The following is a 21,562-nucleotide window of genomic DNA, read 5'->3' on the forward strand; positions in this document are numbered from 1 at the left end:
TCCTATTTGCCTAAGGCAATTAAAGTAGCCTTACTTCACATTGATGTGATTGTCAACATAAATGCAGCTGTAGATAGTGAAATCACAAGGCAAAAACAGCACATTGTTGAAGGATGACCCTCAGATGATCCAGAATGTATGTTTGTGTCTCTATATAGGAGTGTGTGTTTGTACATAGAAGTTGTTGAGAAAATTGAAAATGTTAGATTACAATGTTTTGTGTAGAACTCATGATCACTAATAATATATTGACATTCAGATATATGGAGAAACACTCAACTGAAGCCTTTGAGGGGTTAGGTAAAGAAGGCTGATAGTCACTTTCTACATTTCTGAGTTTTAAAGCAATAATTATCTATGTAATATTTACAAGCCTACAACCTAGACACTATTTGAAGTTGAGGCATTTTCCTCTGGGGTGTTTCTATGGTATTTTCAGTCTGCTTCTCTTGGTTTCTCCTTCAATCATTGTTAATACCTCCATGCCATCCTGGTGCTCGCTGTTCCAAGTTCAATGACTCTCTGGTCAGGAGGGTAGGAGAAGGGAACGACAGAGGATGAGACGGTTAGATAGCATCACCAACTCAACGGACATGAGTCTGAACAAACTGTGGGAGACAGTGAAGGACAGGGAAGCCTAGCATGCTGCAGTCTATGGGGTGGCAGAGTTGGATACGACTGAGCGACTGAACAGCAACAATTGGCCCTTCTACAGAAATTGTTTTATCTTCATCCTTCTCTTTTTTGATTTTATTCTGCAAAGGTTTCTCTTTCCTGGAGTTTTTATGAATGGCTACTTCTGCTCCACATAATGTTTTTGAAATTAATTTTTTTTTTGCATGTACTGGTAATTTCTGACTTTTGTTGCTGAACAGTATGCTACTTAATAACTATGCCATAGTTTGTTTGCCTAATCAACTTTGGATTGTTTCTAGGTTTTGACTATTATGACTAAAGCTGTTTTGAACATTTATGTGTATTTATTTGTTTAGACAGGTATTTTAGTTTTTTGAGTGAATACTTAGGAGTACATTTTCTGTGTTGTTTAGTAAGTTTATGTTTAGCTTTATAAGATATAGCCAGACTGATTTCCAAAGTGGAATACCATTTTACATCCTTTCTAGTGTTGTTCAAACACTCCAGTTGCTTCATATCCTTGCCAAAATTGGATATTGTTGGGCTTATCATTTTAGTCATCCTAAAATGAATGTGTGTGTGTACTGATATTTAATTTTGGCCTTATAGTACTTTTCCATTATAAGCCATGATTTATGAATTGTGTGTTCGATTCTGATGTTTTTCCAAATGGCAAGTTTATCTTGTGATTATTGAATTGTAAAAGATCTTTGGATAGAAGTTCTTTGTCAGATATATGTATCATGTATGATTTTCCAAATCTATGATTTGCTTTTTCATTCTCTTAACAGCATCCTTTGAAGAACATAATTTTTTTTATTTTCACAGAGGTCAGTTTATAAATGTTTTCTTTTATGGTTTGTGCTTTTTATGTTCTAGCTGAAAAATTGTTGCCTACTACAAATGCATGAGGATTTTCCTTCTCTTTTTCTTCCTTAGACTTTAAAAGTTTCAGCTTTTGAATAATTCTATTCAGGTGTATTTGTAGGATGTCCCTCTATTGGAATTTTATATTTTTTTCCCACAATTAGGCTGGGGTTATGGATCTCTGGGAAGGAGATCACTGAGGTAAAATACATTTTCATCACATCATATCAAGGGTACATACATGCTACCAATAAGGTTTATCAGTATTGATGCTGCCCTTGAGCACCTCTTTTTTCTCTGTTTTTCCCTTTTTCCACATTATACTCTTTGCAAGAAAGTCACTATGGATAGGCTGCACTTAAAGAGAGGAGTTATTCATTTCCTTCAGGTGGAGTGTCTACACTGTTTATTGGGATTTTTCTCCTGCATGGGACATTTGTCTTCTCTCCACTGTTGATTTATTAAATCACTTATTTATAATCAATATGGACTCATGAATACTTACTTTATATGTTGGTTTGTAATTCAGAACTACTTTATTTGTTTTGATGTTCAAATGTTCAAGCTTTGGCCATGGGGAACTCCTTTGATATACTTTCATTGTGTGTGTTTGTGTGTGTGTGTGTGTGTGTGTGTGTCTGTGTGTCTGTGTGCTCAACACTTACTTTATGGCAGTATAAGATACCATGAGCTCATCTTTTACAGTTGCCTCAGTCCTAAAATCAGCCCTGGTCATGTTTCATGGAAAGTGGTATTAGAAACAAAGATCTGGGTGTTAGATTTTCTTATTTCTATAGGAGTTTTATTTATTTTAGATGACAGAAAAGCAACAATAAAATTGTGTGTATACCAAGCACTTTATCACATGTTCCTATAAATATTTCTTTAAGTACTAGCTATAACCATATTAAGTTAACCTTTGGGTTAATTTAATATCACATAACTCTAGCCTGTTCCCCTTGTGTGTTTATACCTACCCTCTCCAACAAAGGGGACAGTGTGGTTTTTTATATTTTTATTTATGGATCTTGAATGCACGTATGAATTCCTGGGGCAGAGCATAGTGTTACTTGCTTTAAAGTAGATGATAATCACCCTTGTGGTTCCCCTGTGTTCCACGTCTCACCTCTGGAGCAACACTATGAGAACTGGATGGACAAACCTCCATGCACAATCTGTGTTGTAGGTGAGGAAACCCCCCCAGAATGAATCTGGATGCTTATATATATGGTGTTTCCCTCTCTTCCTAAAATGAAGCAGAAAAAAACCTTTGCTTCTCCAGAAGGACTCTGAGTTCTTTCCTTCTTCAGAATGTAAAGAAACCTCTCTAAAGAAAAGTTAACTATTGTTTCCAACTTTACAATCAAGGATGTCTCCCTGGTTCCAGACCTTGGCTTCTCTTGAAGCATAAATGCATACCTCTGAGAGGTAGACCTCTCTGGAGTTTTCTGTAGCAGATCAATCATAAATTACCTTCCAGGGCTTGCTTTTAGCCCAAGTTCCAAGTTCAGTAAAATTTGTTCAGACATTCCTAACTCTGCAGAAAAAAAATTTTTTTATAGTCTCACTTACTGATGAGGAAAGTGAAGGTCAGATAGGTTAAAACTTGTCATATATATGGGTGCTAAAGGTGGGATGTAAACTGATATATCTGAGTCCAAAGCCCATGTCTTTTCAGTAAGTAGCTTTGTTCCAGAAAAGAGGTGTTTCAAGAACACAGTTTAGACCTTTGACCTTGCTCTGTTCATATTCCTTTCTTTGCCTGCCCACTTCATATTTCTTCATTAGTTGGCCCCTACAGAGTTTTGTTTTCCAGTATTTATTTGTAGTGATTTGCATTTTTAGTATTTTGGCGCATTTCTTAAAAGTAGTTTTAAATATGCTTTCTAGAACTCGACAGGGTATAGAATGTCTTTTAAAATCCTAGAGACTTTAGAAAAGATTAGATGATAGCAGAATGATGCTTTGATAAGCCAAACCATTATGTCTCTGGGAGTAGATTCCTGGTTTAATGTGAATAGATAGCTCATATTCAGTTTTAAGCATACCAGAATCTTTCCCTGCATCTTTCCTCTTTGGTACTCCAGTGCATTTTGTGCTTATTCTAACCTCATATTTTGTTATTCCTATTTCCCTGAATGATTTGTACTAACGCAATAGTAATGCTCAAGGTCAGCGTGTGAGCTGTAAATAGTTATTCAGAAAAGTGTAAAAGCCCCAATGGTATTTTCAGTTAATGAGGTACAAGACAAACTCTATAATTGACATTTTTGCTGCATTCTCTTCAATCCTACTGCAATAGAGAGGGCTCAGGACAACTCTGCAATGTCATGAAGTTTTTCACATTGCTTTAGAGGATTCTGTGCATTTCAATTACAGACTGTATTCAGAACCACTATTTAATTCCTGACAATTGCTTGGGTGTGACAATTCCTGGCTTAGCTGTTATCTATTTCCCTGTGCTTTTGAGGATGGGATGATAATGCAGACTCCTTTTGTATAATATAAAAGGGCTCTGGACAGTTCTTATAAATGTTCACCTGCAAACTTAATTTCCTGCCGTTGTAGCATTCAAATAAAAGTCCAAGAGAAAACAGTTCACTAGTCCTGGTTTAGCTAGTGCCTGGAGTGCGTTTTGTCACAGGATATGAATGTAGACCTGTAACTGGAGGAGTTTCCTTTCCTGCAGGTGAGAATAGCTAGCTAACTGGCTATGGTGAAATGGCAGATCTTTTCAAGTAGTACAGCCAGGCTCCCCGAGGTGACATAGCCATCTGCTTAGCTGCAGTGGCCATGAAGCCTGTAGTTAACACAGTTTTGCTGTTTGGTGCTCAGACGTTTAGAGAACTGTGTGAAGCCTTTACTCAAAGCCATCTGCAGTCATCAATGAACACTGTATGATGGTGTGTCTGCCTCTGCTGCTCTCTCCAGTAGCTGCCATGCTGATGGGCATCTGCCTGTCCCAGAGTCAGTGGACCAGCCCCAGCACTCTTTGACAGTAAGTGACTTCTTGGTTGTTTTCTTAATGTTCTGTCTTCATTCTCCTGAAGTCTGACTATACTTCATGGGCAACTGACTGAATGCTGATTGTCAAAGATAACTGTTAATTTCAGATACATTTCCATCAACTTACCCACTGCTACCTTGTTTGAAAATCTCACACTTGTTGAAGGTGCATGAAGCATATGACTTGAGATCATACTGAGAGGTAAAGTAAATGGTTCTTTTGAAGTAAAATATTACAATATTAAATATATCCTTTGTATAGTATAGAAAAAGGGGTTCCTTGGGTGACAAAACTCTATCCCTTCTCTCTTAAGCATAAACTCTGTACAAGTTAGCATAAACTATCACTTACCTGTCTGAAAAAAAAAAAACTATTTGAATTTAGAAATGGTTTTTCCTGTTTACAAATCAACAATGACTCAATTTTAATTTATCCTAACAGTTTGGAAGAGCAGCATATCCTTTTCGTTAGGGAAAGGATAAAACTATCTTCCTTATTGTTCATGTTTTTGTCGGTTCATTCAGTCAGTCATCAATCTACAAGTTCTAAATGAAAATGAGCTTGGCAGGAACTCTGCTTGTCTTCCACTATGGAGAAGATGAAGACATGGTCTTTGTATTTAAGCAAACCTCAATGTTTGTGGAATGAGTGAATGAATGAATAACTTTTTTCTTTCTGGTTATGGAGAGTTTGAGTATTGGGGGAGGAGAAATGTTGGATATTCTTTTACCATAAGCAGATCAGAGCTTCTACATAGGATAATAGCAAATTCTACATTATATCTCCATCTGAGTTTGTCCATCCACAGAATCAGAAATAATGATAATAGCAGCAATAGTAAATGGTAGAAATGGTCTTACAAGACAGAGACCTGTATAGGTAAACACTTTTTTCATAACTGCAAACTCTTATACTTGGGAAGTTGAAGCTATCACTTACCTGTCCAGAAAAGCAAACCATTACTCTTATTGTCTTTATGATTTTTATATTCTGATTTTGTTCTAGCATAACTGCTGCTGCTACATCGCTTTAGTCATGTCCAGCTCTTTGTGACCCCATGGACTGTAGCCCTCTGTCCATGGATTCTCTAGGCAAGAATATTGGAATGGGTTGGCATGCCCTTCTCCAGGGGATCTTCCTGACCTAGGGTTTGAAACCGAGTCTCCTGCGGCTCCTGCATTGAAGGCAGATTCTTGACCTCTGAGCCACAGAGAAAGTCCCTAGTATAACTAGGAGGAGCTAATGTTTTTCAGTTGTCCAAGAGGTTTATACATTTAACAGGCAAGTTGACTGTGTACATTTCAATTCTCAAATATTTTTTGACAATCTCTTATGGACAACACACTCTGCTGTGTTTTCTGAGGAACACAAAAATGGACAAAGAGGTCAAATGGGGGGAATAAGAATGTGTGTGCAGATACCCATAATACAAGACAATGTGATAAATCCTTTGAGAGACGGGAAAAACAATACCTGTTGTCACATGGTGGGCAGGAGATATATTTGGGGGCTTATCAGAGAAGGATTTAAGAAAGAAGAAATATTGGCCTTGAAACAGGCTTTTTAGGGTTTATTCAGTTAGAAATAAAAGTGGAGGCGATTCAAGGCAGAGTAAACCTTAGCATCAAAGGTCATTTGTTCCTTTATTGATCAAACATTTATCAAGCACTTACAGTGCGGGGTTGTAGTCCACACTGTTGCTGTCTAGCTGAGAAGAAAGACACTTACCTAAGAAGCCTGATGAGATGTGATAAATTTGGGGAAAGTAGTATGTACTGAATATAATGGGAACAGAGAGAAATGAGCAATGTATTCTGACTAGGAGGGGAAGGAGGTTACATTTGACTGGGGCCTTGGGGAATAAGTAGGAATTTTATGGTAGAGGAGAGGGAGAATGGCATTTCAGAGAGAGGAAAGATCGTATGCAAATTATTCAATCTGGGGTTTCTCATAAGGTGATTCCTTGAAGCTCCTCTACCAAAGGAGCAAACTGATTTGGTTATAATATCTACAGGTTCCTAGTCCCTCCTCAGATCTACAATCCCTAATTACAATCTCTCTGAAAGGAACCCAGAATTTACCTTCTAAGCATATTTCTGAGTTTGATAAAAGTTGAAAATTGCTGGTCCAAATGAAGTGCTGTGACTACTTTGGGGAAAAAAAGAATAGTTTGTTATAACACAAACTTAAGGCGTGTATGAGATGGAATGGCAAAGAGGTGGGAGAGGAAAGATATGTTCGGCAACAGACTGTTTATTTGCAGTGAAGCAGGAGCTGTGAGATAAAACTGGGAGAGTGGTTGGTGCGAAATCACAGAGAGAATTGAATAATGCATTAATTTTGTTCCTCTGGTAACTGGGAGCCATTGAAGTTTTTGAAGTAGGTGAGTGGGGTGTGTACGATGTCACACACACAAGCACACAAAAGGTTTCTGAAGTTATCATCATGACTTTCAAACAGTAGATAATTAATCAGTTCAGTTCAGTTCAGTCGCTCAGTCCTGTCCGACTCTTTGCGACCCCATGGACCTCAGCACGCCAGGCCTCCCTGTCCATCACCAGCTCCCGGAGTTCACTCAAACTCATGTCCATTGAGTCGGTGATGCCATCCAGCTATCTCATCCTCTGTCGTCCCCTTCTCCTCATGCCTTCAATCTTTCCTAGTATCAGAGTCTTTTCAAATGAGTCAGTTCTTCGCATCAGGTGGCCAAAGTATTGGAGTTTCTGCTTCAACATCAGTCTTTCCAATGAATACCCAGGACTGATCTCCTTTAGAAGGGACTGGTTGGATGTCCTTGCAGTCCAGGGGACTCTCAAGAGTCTTTTCCAACACCACAGTTCAAAAGCATCAATTCTTCAGCACTCAGCTTTCTTTATAGTCAAACTCTCACATCCATACATGACTACTGGAAAAACCAAAGCCATGACTAGACGGACCTTTGTTGGCAAAGTAATGTCTCTGCTTTTTAATATGCTGGCTAGGTTGGTCATAACTTTTCTTCCAAGGAGTAAGCGTCTTTTAATTTCTTGGCTGTAGTCACCATCTGCACTGATTTTGGAGCCCCCCCAAAATAAACTATCTAACTGTTTCTACTGTTTCCCCATCTATTTGCCATGAAGTGATGGGACCAGACGCTATGATCTTAATTTTTTTGAATGTTGAGCTTTAAGCCAACCTTTTCACTCTCCTCTTTCACTTTCATCAAGAGGCTCTTTAGTTCTTCTTTGCTTTCTGCCATAAGGGTGGTGTCATCTGCATATCTGAGGTTATTGATATTTGTCCCAGCAGTCTAGATTCCAGCTTGTGCTTCATCCAGCCCAGCGTTTCTCATAATGTACTCTACATATAAGTTAAATAAACAGGGTGACAATATACAGCCTTGACATATTCCTTTTCCTATTTGGAACCAGTCTGTTGTTCCATGTCCAGTTCTAACTATTGCTTCCTGACCTGCATACAGATTTCTCAATAGGCAGGTCAGGTGGTCTGGTATTCCCATCTCTTTCAGAATATTCCAGTGTGTTGTGATACACACAGTCAAAGGCTTTGGCATAGTCAATGAAACAGAAATAGATGTTTTTCTGGAACCCTCTTGCTTTTTCCATGATCCAGTGGATGTTGGCAGTTTGATCTCTGGCCCCTTGGTGGCTGTGGGTGCTGGAGCAGTGGCTGTGCTTTGCTGGAGCGGCAGTGAGGAGATACCTCACGTTCAAGGTCAGAGAAACCCTGGTAAGATGGTAGGCGCTGGAGCGGAGATAATTAATACACGCTTGTTATTCAGATTGCTTTTTTCCTACAAAGATACATAGAAGATTTTAGAGAACTTTAAAAAATAACCCAAATTAAATGTCTTATATTTTTTGGTTATTTTGGATATTGTCAATAAACATATTATAGGCCTTCTTTGTAATGTGCATTTAATGATTGCCATTTTGAGTGTTTACAGCACAACCTGAATATGTATGAGTTGTATATTTAATAAGGTCATTTTCAGTTGCTTGGGCCATCAAGTAGAGATGGTGGGCAGAGTGAACTGGCCTATAAATCTGTTGAGGGACCCACCTAGCACCGCAGCAGGGTTGTGTGAGCCTAAGACCCTCTGTTCTTTGTTGTGTCTAGTTGTAGCTAGTATCTGCTGCACTGGCAGTCTCAAACTTGGGAACTTTAGCATGTTGTAGCTTTGGGGCAGAGAGGGACATAATCTTAGAATGTTCTACAAGCTTCATCTTCTCTGTGAACTCTGTGTTGCCTTGCCCTTGAAAATCATTTAAAAATGTGACCTAATGGCTCCTTTTGTTCTCTGAATGTCTGGAGCCAGTTGTCACTGTGCTCCCATCATGGCCCCTACATTCCTATTTGGAGAACGTCCCTCACCTTTGGCAGAGAGGGTCTGTTTCTTACTTGAAACCTGCCAAGGAGGGGTCCTGCCTTGTGGGTCTTGGGCAATAGCCAGTGGCCTGAATATCACAGTGCCCATCATTTAGCTTGTACATTTAGGGCAGATGTGCATCTTTCTACATCTCAACCACAGGAGGCTTAATCTCTACACAGCCTAAAGAGTGACAGAGGCTCTGCAAAACTCTCTAAGTCTGTGCTGAGGGCTGAGAAAGCAACATGGAGCTCTCTCAGCCAATCTCAAGAAATTCAAGTTTTCAGAGTATGCCTTGAGCATTTTGATAAAATTTTTAATACTCTATTCTTCGTCCTATTCCTCTCTTCAAAAAGGAAGAAAAAGGTGACGGGAGTGGGGGTAGTTGATAAGTGTCCACTAATTGCCATGCAACACAGCTGATGACCAATTCTCAAGCTTTTCATTGAAGAGTTGGCTGCATACATGTGTCATGGCTGCATACATATGTCGACTTGGCCACACAGTGCCTGATTTCCAAAGTGAAGTGAATCCCTTTGTTGGCCATGTGCAGCGTGAGGCACTCTGAGTACCTGTTCCAGAAACTCTTCCCTTCTAATGAAGACGGATCCAAAAAACACAAAGAAAATGCCTAACCCCCAAGCACACCCCAAAGAAAATAAGGAAACTTCCTAGGGCTTGACAGGAGGCAGAGGGTGGGGTGGGATTAAAACATGCCAGGGTAATCCACGTGGATGATTGATCTTTGGCTGCAACTGCAGAATTTTGTCCCTTGTTATGGTCCCTGATGTGGCTGTGGGAGAGGTAGGCCAGCCAGCAGGCCCCTGTGAAGGTGGAAAGCTGGGCTCTGATCCTGACGGAGAAGCACTTCTGTTGAATTTCCCCGAAGAACAAGGCTCATTTTACTATGCCTGTAATGGAAATATATCAACTTGAAACGAAAATAGTAGGTATTTGGAGTATATGAATCTCTAATAAAAAGACCCAAACCTTTCAGGAAGTTCTCTCATGTTTGCAAAACCATTGATGTTGACAGTAGCTTTTTATGATTTAAACTTCCCAAATGCTGTATATGTACAACAGAAAATAAATAAGAAAATAGCTGTTGGGATAATTTATTCATACATATCATATATTATACATCATGTATACAGTAAACTTGTGATTTGTTTCAGCATTATGGATATTTCCCCCTCCCTATCTCGAGCAGACATCCCTCGCCAGTTGTCCTCCTTGACACCTGGGGCCCTCATGTGGCATGGTGGAATCTGTCATTCCTGCCGGGCTCTTGCTGGTGAAACCTCGGCTGGTCAAAGAGCCATTGTTGCTAGGAAATCTTCATGGGTGAGAAACTGGAGTAAGATAAACTAGAGTAGGGAGGTCAGGTTGAGGGCAGGTAACATTCCCAGGGTTGTTCATAGATGCCTTTCTGTAGACAAAAGCCAGTCTGTGCATAAAAATGCATGTGATGGGGGCTTGCTTGTCTCCAAATGAAGGTGGAAGGGAGGGGCTGGTGAGGAACTACCGCACGAGCACCTTACCCCTGAACCCATACGGGGTCCAGGAGCTGCCTGCCCTCTGCAGGTTATTCAGGCCAGAGCAATGGTTATTTCTGGAGTAACTGATGGTGTGCAGAGAGCCCTTCTATGAATATTCCAGACATTTTGTGACCCCTGATATCACTGTGGGATTCTGGAAGGAGTATGGCAGTGATGGAACTCCAGTAACAGCTGGAGTCACCACATTTCCTCACTGCTTGGCAGGTTGCAATTTAGAGATTAAATATGATTTAGGAACCTTAAGGGACAGGGCATTTTTTGCACCTAGGTTTGTGGGACTCACACACACTATGACTAGCTATGGCATACAGCAATTTACAGCCATGATTCATCAAGAGCCGAAAGGGCATTCGTCCCATCTCAAAGTTGAGGGAAGAGAAATTCAGAGAAGTCAAGTTACTTTCCTGGGTCACACCCGTAATAAGTAAAAGTTGAGGCTTGGGACTCACAATGTCTGACTCTAGATCCAGATTTTTTTCTGTCACATGGGGTTGATGCTAATCTAGCACTTTGCCGCAAAAGAGTGCTTTCAAATGTGAGAAAAAACAGTCTCTGTGTTAGTAGCTCCTGGGCCCTATCAGAGTCATCAGCCCTCAAGGGACATTTCATATGGTCTCAAAAAGATCACTGTGATCTGAGAATGTTAGATTTGAAAGGAACCAGGAAGATCACCTGCATATTTCTCAGTTTAGAGATGAGCAAAGTGGAGCCCAGAAGGCTGGTTTGAGACAGAATCAGTGCAGGAACCCAGATGTCGTGTCTCCTAACTCAGGGCTCTCTCCCTGTCACCACGGAGTCTCCCACCGCTGATGAGGCAGCACAAGACACACTGTGATGTCATTTTTTATTAACGGCAATAAAGACAAATAGCAGTGCTTCTGAGTGTGTCTGTGAGAAAGTCTGTGGTGCTCCTCGGCCACCAGAAAGCCTTCACTGTAAGTTATTTCCTCCTAGAGGCTCCTGGTTATTTATAAAACAGACAGCCACATAGCTACTTGCTTTGTTTATGGCAATAGCTGTGACCCCCTAAAGAGCGAGTGTGGTTTCTGTAGATCGGCAGGCTGCGCTGGCGAATTCTTGATTTATTTCAAGAAAAATACAATCCTAATTGGGGCTCTATCCTACCACATACTGCATTAGGACACGCCAGAGAAAAGGAACACTAAACTAGGAGGCAAAAGATCTGGGGTCGGATTCTGGTTGTGTCACTTACTCCTCTGTGACTTTGGGCAAGTTGTTGCTGTCTGAAACCTGCTCTTCTTTAAAAATTTAATTATTTTTCAGCTGGAGGATAATTGTTTTACAATGTTGTGTTGGTTTCTGCCATACAGCAACAAGAATCAGCCATAAGTAAACATATGTTGCTTCTTTCTTAAACCTTCCTCCCACCTCCCACCCCATCCCACCCTTCTAGGCTGTCACAGAGCCCCAGGTTGAGCTCCCAGCATCATACAGCAAATTCCCACTGGCTATCTATTTTACATCTGGTTATGTGATGCTTCAATGCTACTCTCTCAATTTGTCTACCCTTTCCTTCCCTCCTTGTGTCCACAAGTCTCTTTTCTATGTCTGTGTCTCTATCCCTGCCCTGCAATAGGTTCATCAGTACCATCCTTCTAGATTCCATATATATTTGTATTAATATATTTGTTTTTCTCTTTCTGACATACTTCACTCTGTATAACAGGCTCTAGGTTCATCCTCCTCACTAGAACTCGTGAAGCCCCCTCTTCTGACAAGTCAGGGGGATACCACAGCTGCCCTGCCCACCTTGCAAGGTCCCCGTGAAGAGTGTATACTGTATTATATATTGTGATGCATAGGGAAGGACTTTGTGAACTCCATAACATTGTTTATTAAGATGAGCAGAAAAAAAGCTGTGTGGGAAGGATCTTCCAAGTTTAAGGTTCTGTGTTAAAGTGTGTTGTACATTTTGCATATAATTTCTACAGCAACTCTGTGAAGTACGTGTCATTAATGTTACAGACAGAATTTGAGGATCAGTTTACTCAGTTGGCCGTGTGACCACCTGGTAAGAAAAAGAGTTGATTTGAATCCAGTTTATTCTGAGGACTAGAACCCTGCTCTTAAGCGAGTGGCTGTCCCACTCCCAGAAGAACCTGGGGGCCTCATCTGCCATTGGTGGGTCTGTGGCGGCATTCTTCTCCCACAGGATGGAGGGCACAGTGGAGAGTGGCTGGCGTGGTTGGCGGGGCAGAGGTGCCGGCTTACAGTCACAGTGCCTGGGCCCAGTCAGCTCCTTGCTCTGGATGTTTTGACTCACTGTTGCAGAGAGTGCTGGTGTTTTTCCATTGTTTATCACAAAAGTGTGGTGTTAAAAGCCTCCTCTTTTATAGGCCTTGTGAAATAACCTGAAGCATGGTGTTTACAAAGATATTGCCCTTGATCAGTCTGCTGCTGCAGCCTTATGAGAGCTCTGCCACTGTAGACAGCACTTATTTTTTTTTTTTAAATGGCCCAAAAGAAACCACCTTTTAAGAAGATCAAATGAGACACCTGGAAGGAAATCTGCCTTCTTAGTCCCGTGGGTATGAAAAGTAGCTTTTAGGTTTTGATGTAAATTTTGAGAATTGTTTGCCTCTTAAGAGTCCAGGGAAAAGCAATAGATTTATATTGGAATCCTGCCTGGAGAGTAAATTGCATCCCACTGAGTTAGCTTACTGAATTGTGGAGAGTAGGGCTGTCTGGTCATGTGAAAGTTGGAAAGACCTGGGTTCACACATGGGTGCTGTCACTCACCAGCTGTGTGACTTTGTAACCTCCCTGAACTTGTTTCGTTGGTGTAAAATACAGAATATCATGTCTAGTACAATGACTTTTGAAGGATAGATTATGTATTCAAAGAAAACAAATTCAGTTGGTTCCTAGTAGGCTATCAGTCAGTTCACAGTAGGCTGTTCATTCTCCCAGCGCTGTGGATGGTCAGATCCCTTGACTGTAGTTTTCATTCCATGAATTGTGTGTGATTTTTGGGCCAGTCACCTCGTTTCTCAAGCTCTTTGTTTTTTAATTGGAAAGAAGGAAGAACGTGGACCAGAATTTTTCTAAAGTTCATGCCAGCCCAAATATCTACATGTCTATAACTGATTACTTTTAACCCTATAGCCACAAGAATTTTGGTAGTTACTACTTGAAATACTTCAAAGAGAACTCTTTTCTATGTCTATGACATTTTCCTGAGAATGAAACATAAAGATTCTATGCAGATAAAATAGGGAAAGGAATAGCTTTAATCTAATATCTGGGTATTTCAGATGTTGCTATAAACTTGCTTGACAACATGTATTTGTCTCACCACTAGACTATGTGTAACTTGAAGGTAGGTATCTGTATTTTGTAACACAGAGCAGAATTCTTAAATCCCAGCAATTTCTCATTGTGTATTAACTGATTGACTCTTTTTCAGTTTGTTTGTTTTTTAAACATGTATAGGTGTCAGGGCTATAGACTTGCTTGGACTGATAAAGAAGTGGTTTTTGGCATTTCCCTAAATATTTATATTTCTATCAACTCTAATTTATGTGTTACTGACTAATTTTACAAGCAATACAAGGGCTAGGCCACATAGAACACACACTGTTCTCATTTAGAATTTCTTGGCAGAGATCAAACCTAAATCTATACATTTGGCAGGTAAGACATGGGCATTATGTTTCCTGTCCCTCCTTGTATCCTTGTTTTTCTTTGGTCCAAATCCTTCATAGCTTCCTTTTTATTAGGGCATAAAATTTATCTATCACCTGGCTTTAACTCTATTTTGTATCAAGTTGGCCCCGATCCTTATTGCAGAGAGCTCTTTCAGACACTACATTTTCTCCTCTGTGTACAGTTAGAAAACCCAGCAAAGAATTGAGAACTCTGGTTATTTTGAAGTTATCATTTCAGTCATTGGGAACTGCCTGAAATCCTTAGGAGAGTTGGAGAAATCATAGGCCTATAATTTCAGGTTTTTTTTTTTTTTTTGAAACAAAAGAGCAGCATTCAGGAAACTTCCAATGTACTACCAGAGACAACATTTAGAGTGATAAAGGTTTAGTGTTTCACTGAAATGGTTCTCTGGTTATTTTTGTGAAGTCCCCAAACTGAGAACAGATGGTAGCATTTTAAATCCATGCAGACCCTGACATTACAAAGGATGAGAAAGCACTTGACAAAGTCTTTGTGGTCACCATGCTACAGAGTGTCCAATTGGGAGATAAAAGAATTGCATGGACCATTAGCACTTGAGAAATTGAACAACTGTGTGGAGAAGAAAAATGTTGACTAGTGACCCTGGGAGGACTTCTACTTTTCTCAAAAGGAACTTGAGAGATATAAGATTAAAGAACAGACTAGATTTTGATGTTAAATACTTCTGTTCTCTTTCACTGAACAATTTTTTTGAGCATCCACTATGTGCTTGGCATCATTCTAGCACTGTGGGGAACACTAAGGTGGATAAGACAGAATATCTACTTTTGTGTTTAAAAGAACAGAAAATAACACTCCTTTCTTCCCCTTTTATGTTTTATCTTTGAAACCAATTGAAAATAAGACACTCATCATCTGGCAGTCGAAATAGTAGTTTTATTATTTATGAAGCTGGCTGGAGGACACAGACAAGTGGACTTGCTAATGGTAGACCTTAGGACAGCCCAGTCTAAGAAGAGTTTGTGTTGGCAGAGTGGACATGCTGACTTAGAATCATTATTGCCCAGTCTGTCTTGGCTTTTGGGCCCAATTTGTAGCTTTTTAATTGATTATCTCTACTTTGTGAGATTCATAACCCCTACTAATCAGATAATTTATGTCTTCTTTTATTAGGAAAAATGAGTAGAAGCAATATAGAGTGAGACCTAGAATGTTATATCAGTGGCAGAAATCTCATGGAACCTTTCAGATTGGGGAATAAAGATCTCCACTTAACACTCTCAAACTTTTTTCTCCTAACTCATGAGCCCAAACTCTTAAGTTTATGGTAAAATGACAGTGGATTTGTCCCTCTCAGTGGAAGATATCATCAGTACAGCAGGGACGCCTCCATAGAGAACAAAGCCATGCTTTGTGGTGCAACTCCCCCAATACTAGCTACTACATCATTTGAGATATCTTCCTGGGACCATGATGGAAAGGGTAGTTGGGTCATTAAATTGCCTTTGAAGAGGGTTAGAGTAGTAACTTAGGCTAAAATGTGCTTCCTGTTTAAGTATCTTTTAAAGTTGTATTCTATAATTTTGTCCATGGTTGTGATATAAACCCTAACAAACAAAACTGACATATGGAGATGCCCCCAATTGGAATGCAATCTATTTTCACTACTGAGTTCCTAGGAAAAAAATAAAAGCATAAAAATAAAATTCTCTTGTTTTTAAAATAAAGTTCAAATTCACCGAAGACAAAAATGGGCTTAAGGACTTCAATGGGTAAGATTTGACAGTTTTGAACTTGATATAGGGATGACTTCTGGGCTTGTACTTGGCTGTAGAGACATTTTGTACACCACACTTCATCTCCATGATGTGGTCAGTTTGTAACTTTTTTGCACAAGCAGAGTGCAAGTCAACCTAGATATTTGTGGAGCACTTCTATGTTCAGGGCATTATGGGTAATACATAAGACATGACTGAAGATGTAGCTCCTTTCCCCCAGGGGTTTGCAATCAAGTAAACTAGGTAAAATCATTGACATGCAAGGTGCCTCTCTATCTGATTCAACCTAAACTATGAACACGATTTTTTGTTTTCTTCTCAGTTCTAGCCACACTGAGACTTCTGCTGCTGCTGCTGCTGCTGCTGCTGCTAAGTCGTTTCAGTCGTGTCCGACTCTGTGCGACCTCAGAGACAGCAGCCCACCAGGCTCCCCCGTCCCTGGGATTCTCCAGGCAAGAACACTGGAGTGGGTTACCATTTCCTTCTCCAATGCATGAAAGTGAAAAGTGAAAGTGAAGTCGCTCAGTCGTGTCCAACTCTTAGCGACCCCATGCACTGCAGCCCACCAGGCTCCTCTGTCCATGGGATTTTCCAGGCAAGAGGACTGGAGTGGGGTGCCATTGCCTTCTCCACACTGAGATTTCATGTGCTCCTAAAACATGACACCTAATAACATCCCTATATCATTACACTGCTGTTTTCCATAAACGACTCCTCTTCTGCCTTTTCAGATAGGCGATAGCTAAGAACCAGTTCAAATATCACTTCTTTGGTTAAAGCTTTGTTAGTTTTCCGGAAAGAGATATTCAGATCTTCCATTGAGCTCCTCCTGTATTTTTTCCTACCTCTATTATAGAACTTACTGCCTTTAGATTGAGTGCCTTAGAATAACAATATCTTCTTGTTTATTTGTTCTTCTGTGGTGGATTGTAATGGCGGCTTTGATTCTTTACCTCTCCATTGGTGCCCTTTACCATATGACTTTAAGGGTCCTCCCACCAAGAAGTAGAGTCTATTTCCTTGCTCTTTGAGTCTGAATTCGGTTGTATGGCTTGCTTTGGCTAAGAGAATGTTAACAGTTATGACACAGAATATAGGAAAAGTATATAAGTATTTCCTGTGTTCTTATGCTTCTTCCATTCCTTGGAGGATGGGCAACACATGGAGCACGCCAATTTGTCCCAGTTACACCAGCCAAAACCAGCCTAGATCAGCCAACATCCGCTGATTATCAGACATGTGAGCAAGCCAAGCCAAGTAAGAATGCCTCATGTACAGTCCAGACCTACAGGCTTATTTCTTTACTAAATACATGTTGCTTTATGACATTGTGTTTTGGGATTAGATGTCAGGTACCATTTTGTTGAAATAAATAATATCCCTTCTTTTCCTCCATTAAATAATTGCATTTTCTAAGAATAGGGATTAGGTAACATTCTTCCTTTCTCTTCCCCAGTAGTTAGCATAGAGAAGATATATTTGCTTGCTGCATGAAAAATATTTCAGATAAATAAGTTTAATATACTTATTATATTTATCTTATTGAGATTACTTCAGAGTTGATTAAATTTGATGTTGAAATATACAATAAATTTTTTTTGGTTGTAGCCCATTTCTTTTCCTAATGTTTTCCTTAGGCTAACTTTTATGATGTTTATATATCATATACCAAAATTTGAAGAAGAGAAGACATCTAGGAAATAAAGAGCCAAGAGGGAACAAGGATGAAATGAAAATGTCATTGTTAATCAGCTGGATGACAATGTGAAATAAATAATCTTGCAATCTTCATGTAGCTATCAACCATGATCTGAAAAATATTCACAGCTACCATTTTTATCCTATCAAAATCACTTTTGTCTGACACTGAACTAGTTCAGGTTATTATTAGGGTAAACCCAAATGTTTAATTCCTACTTGCTTATATACACTTTATTAAGCACAGAATTCCCAAAGAAGCAGAATTAGATGTTTTTAACATTTTTCTGCTGGTCTCCTAGTGAAAGCAGCCCAAATTGCTGAGAGTTGGGCTTTAGGTAAAATTGATCAGTTTTTGATAGAAGCTGAAACATAATTAGGGTGTTAATTGGAAAGTTGAGAGAGGACTGTGGATAGGAATGGGTTCTGAAAAATGGGTGCAGGGAGTCATGCAAAAGTCTGCAGTTCTCAGCACTGTGGGGCTGCCTATGGGTCACAGCCTTCCCTCTGCTCTTGCGTACTGCATAGCCATTCTGAACCTGCAATAAAAACAGATACTGCAGGTTTGGGGAAAAGAATCAAGAAGGATCTGTCCCTTAAGGCAATTATTACTTTTTTTTTTTTTCCCATTTGACAAACAGCAAGTGAACCTTGCAGAATTAAGTTACTTCTAGAGTCTCTTAGATGCAGGGAAAAACAAAGAAAACAGCCATTTTGGTATAAATAGAAAATTTAGCTAGTAAGTTTCTTGTTGTCATGCTGGCTGTACATGTTCTGATCTGACTAAAATGAGCTCAGAGAAATGGTTTGCATGTCACCAGAAAGAAGCCCCGTGAAGGTCCTCCTCCAGATCTTTGCGACCTCATTCTTGATTCCTGTCTGGTAGCCAGTGCATCATAGTATGGGTTCGCATTTTTTTTGTTTGTTTTCCATCTGTCTTTTTCTTACTCCGGGGTCATTTATAGTGAGATGGTATCCTCTACCCTAACCCATTTGTCAGACCAGAAAGTGAATTCTGTGATTCTTACAGAAAAACTAAGTTTACTTCAAGGTTTTGTTGGAGGACACTGAAATGGTCATCCCTTATTTATGCTCAGAACCAGTTAGGGCTGTTGATTTTAATTCTCATCTAGGCAGCAGTCACATACAAAGGTGGCTTCTGGGAAGAGACCTGATATCATAAAAAGAACATTGGTTTTAATATAAGAAAGATCTGTGTTATAATCTTCACTCTGTCACTTGCTAATTATGCAGTCTTGGCTGGTTACACAGGCTAGCTAACTCAGTTTCCTTATTTGTAAAATTGGGTTAATGTAAGTTTTATGGGTTACTACAAGTCAAGGATTTGTAGCAGGCATTCAACCAGTTTGGAGTTCTTCCCTTATTCTCTAGTTCTTTTGGTGTCCTCATGACGAAGTCATATAAACTGAGTTGATCACTGGTTGTGAATGAAGAAATGAATGCCCGCTGTCCAGATTTAGCACCAGATTTGTCACTATATTTGGTGTTGGAGAAGACTCTTGAGAGTCCCTTGGACTGCAAGGAGATCCAACCAGTCCATCCTAAAGGAAATCAGTCCTGAATATTCATTGGAAGGACTGATGCTGAAGCTGAAACTCCAATACTTTGGCCACCTGATGCAAAGAGCTGACTCATTTGAAAAGACCCTGATGCTGGGAAAGATTGAAGTCGGGAGGAGAAGGGGACAACAGAGGATGAGATGGTTGGATGGCATCACCGACTCAATGGACATGAATTTGAGTCAACTCCGGGAGCTGGTGATGGACAACGAGGCCTGGCGTGCTGCAGTCCATGGGGTTGCAAAGAATCAGACATGACTGACTGACTGAACTGAACTTGTCAGTATAAATCTGTACTGAATTGGAGCATCCATCTACCTCAACTCAAGTCTAGGTTCTGATTCCTGGGGTGCTAGGGTTGGGTTAAAGTTGGTTGGTGGGAAAGAAACCCAGAGTTATTAATTCATTAGTATTCTCAGACAATCAAGTCTTCCACATAACTGTTTTCCCCTATTCAGGCTCAAGAGGTTAATGACATTTTTTAAAAAGTGAATTTTCAAGTGCTTGATGATTTCAGTGCAGTTGGTTGTATAATCTGCTTCACCTTTGACCTGATGAGAAATAAAATGCAGAAATGTAACAGTGATTTAACCCCTACTCTCTTAGAGAAATTTGCTAAAACACACACACACACACACACACACACGCATGCTTTTGTTATTTACATTCAGAAGAACAATTCTATTTTCAGTCTGAGAGAAGTGTTTTTAATATGTAAACTTTATTACCCATTCCATTTCTACTGAACATTGAACTCCAGAGAAAGTGTTCAGGGATACAGTAAAATCTCTGTGATTTGAAAAAGAAAATGTGCCAATAGTGAAAGCTATGGGAAGGAGTCCTCACAGATGGGAGACAAAGAATTCTTTACCCATCAAATTTTATAGGATGAGATGCAGATCTAATTTCTAGCTATTGCAGATCACGAGACTATAACTATTAATATGTGGGATGCTATACTTTCTTCCTGGAGAAGGCAATGGCACCCCACTCCAGTACTCTTGCCTGGAAAATCCCATGGACGGAGTCCATGGGGTCGCTAGGAGTTGGACATGACTGAGCGACTTCACTTTCACTTTTCACTTTCATGCATTGGAGAAGGAAATGGCAACCCACTCCAGTGTTCTTGCCTGGAGAATCCCAGGGGCAGGGGAGCTTGGTGGGCTGCCGTCTCTGGGGTTGCATAGAGTCGGACAGGACTGAAGCAACTTAGCAGCAGCAGCAGCATACTTTCTTCTGTCTTGCATTCGCACAAACAGTTGACCTGGTTTCTGGGAAGCCACATCTGTGCTGACTGTCATCGCCTGCTGTCTACAGAGTTCCAGGCAGGTAACCTGATCATCTTGCTCTTCCGCATCTCATGATGGAGTGCTGTGAGACCTAAGAAGGGGATTATGGAAGAAGGAAAGGAACGAAGACAGGACTTTTTTTTTTTTTTTTTTGTGGAGGATTTTTTTGTCATATGTGAAATGCATTTAATTCTTGATTTAAATTGTAAGGAAACCAGTAAGGGGTCAGGAAAGAGTATTCAGAGAGAAGGATGGAACTGACTGTGAAGGTGTGATTCTTTTGTACAATGGCACAGGTATGTCAAAATGAATGAACTATTAAATCCAGTACAAACTGATTTTTCCAGCTGAAATTCTCTTGGAAAAAAGCAAGAGAGCCTCAGGGAAAGGATTTAAAGCAGAAAAAGAAGCCCTTATCTGCCATTTTATTCTCTGTTTTTAGAGTTATGTCACATTAACTTTAATGAGGCAAAATGTCTATCAAGCTTTAGAACTATACGAGAAATTTTAAGGGAATGATTATAGATTCAATTCAAAAAAGATACTCTGGATAGTCAGTTAAATCTTTTCTTTTCCTTCTTATTAAAGCTGCCTTTTTAAAAATAGGAGCTTTTGTATTTTGTGCTATGTGACATAACCTAAGAAAAATTTAGAAAATCCTGTGGTAAAATTTTAAAGTGAAGTGTTTTGAGAGCTAAAAAGAATATGATGTGAGAAAGCTTTTGACAGAAAAATGACAGGCAGGTAGATAGAAAAGACTTATGCCTGCTGAAGAGAAAAAAAAACCAACAAAACTACCCCCTTAAATTGATACATCATATAACAATGGCCTGGGATGAGTCATTTTCTTTTTATTTCTTAGGCAGAATCTATTTAATGATTTTAACATTTATCCATTAATTTTTTTTCTGCTTGAAGTGTAGTTCAAAACTCTGTATCAATCCTCTGAAGGTTAAGGCAGGTATTTATTAAAAAATGAAAAAGGATTAAAGATTTTCAACAACATGTCACAATATAGAAGAGATATGCAGTTGGAAACTTTTTGAGGAAATATTTTTTCCTGTGACTCTCCTTGATGAAGGCTTGTAATGATGATAAGCCTGTATTCCTACCAAGGAAGGAAAGCAT

The 21,562-nt window shown here is 39.7% G+C and overlaps 1 long non-coding RNA gene across 3 annotated transcripts in view; it reads left to right on the plus strand.

The window, feature by feature from the left end:
• Positions 1 to 21,562, plus strand: part of LOC112585609 — a 238,502-nt gene that overhangs the window by 139,037 nt on the left and 77,903 nt on the right. The window contains exons 4-5 of one of the 3 annotated variants that reach the window (XR_006551776.2): positions 4,435 to 4,501; positions 16,190 to 16,235. The exons of the other annotated variants lie outside the window; for them this stretch is intronic. This is a non-coding gene — a long non-coding RNA (uncharacterized LOC112585609). Of the gene's footprint in view, positions 1 to 4,434; positions 4,502 to 16,189; positions 16,236 to 21,562 lie in introns of those variants that run through there. 3 annotated transcript variants of the gene reach the window in all.

This window comes from Bubalus bubalis, chromosome 1 (genome assembly GCF_019923935.1).
Source record: "Bubalus bubalis isolate 160015118507 breed Murrah chromosome 1, NDDB_SH_1, whole genome shotgun sequence".
Classification (NCBI taxonomy): Eukaryota; Metazoa; Chordata; class Mammalia; order Artiodactyla; family Bovidae; genus Bubalus; species Bubalus bubalis.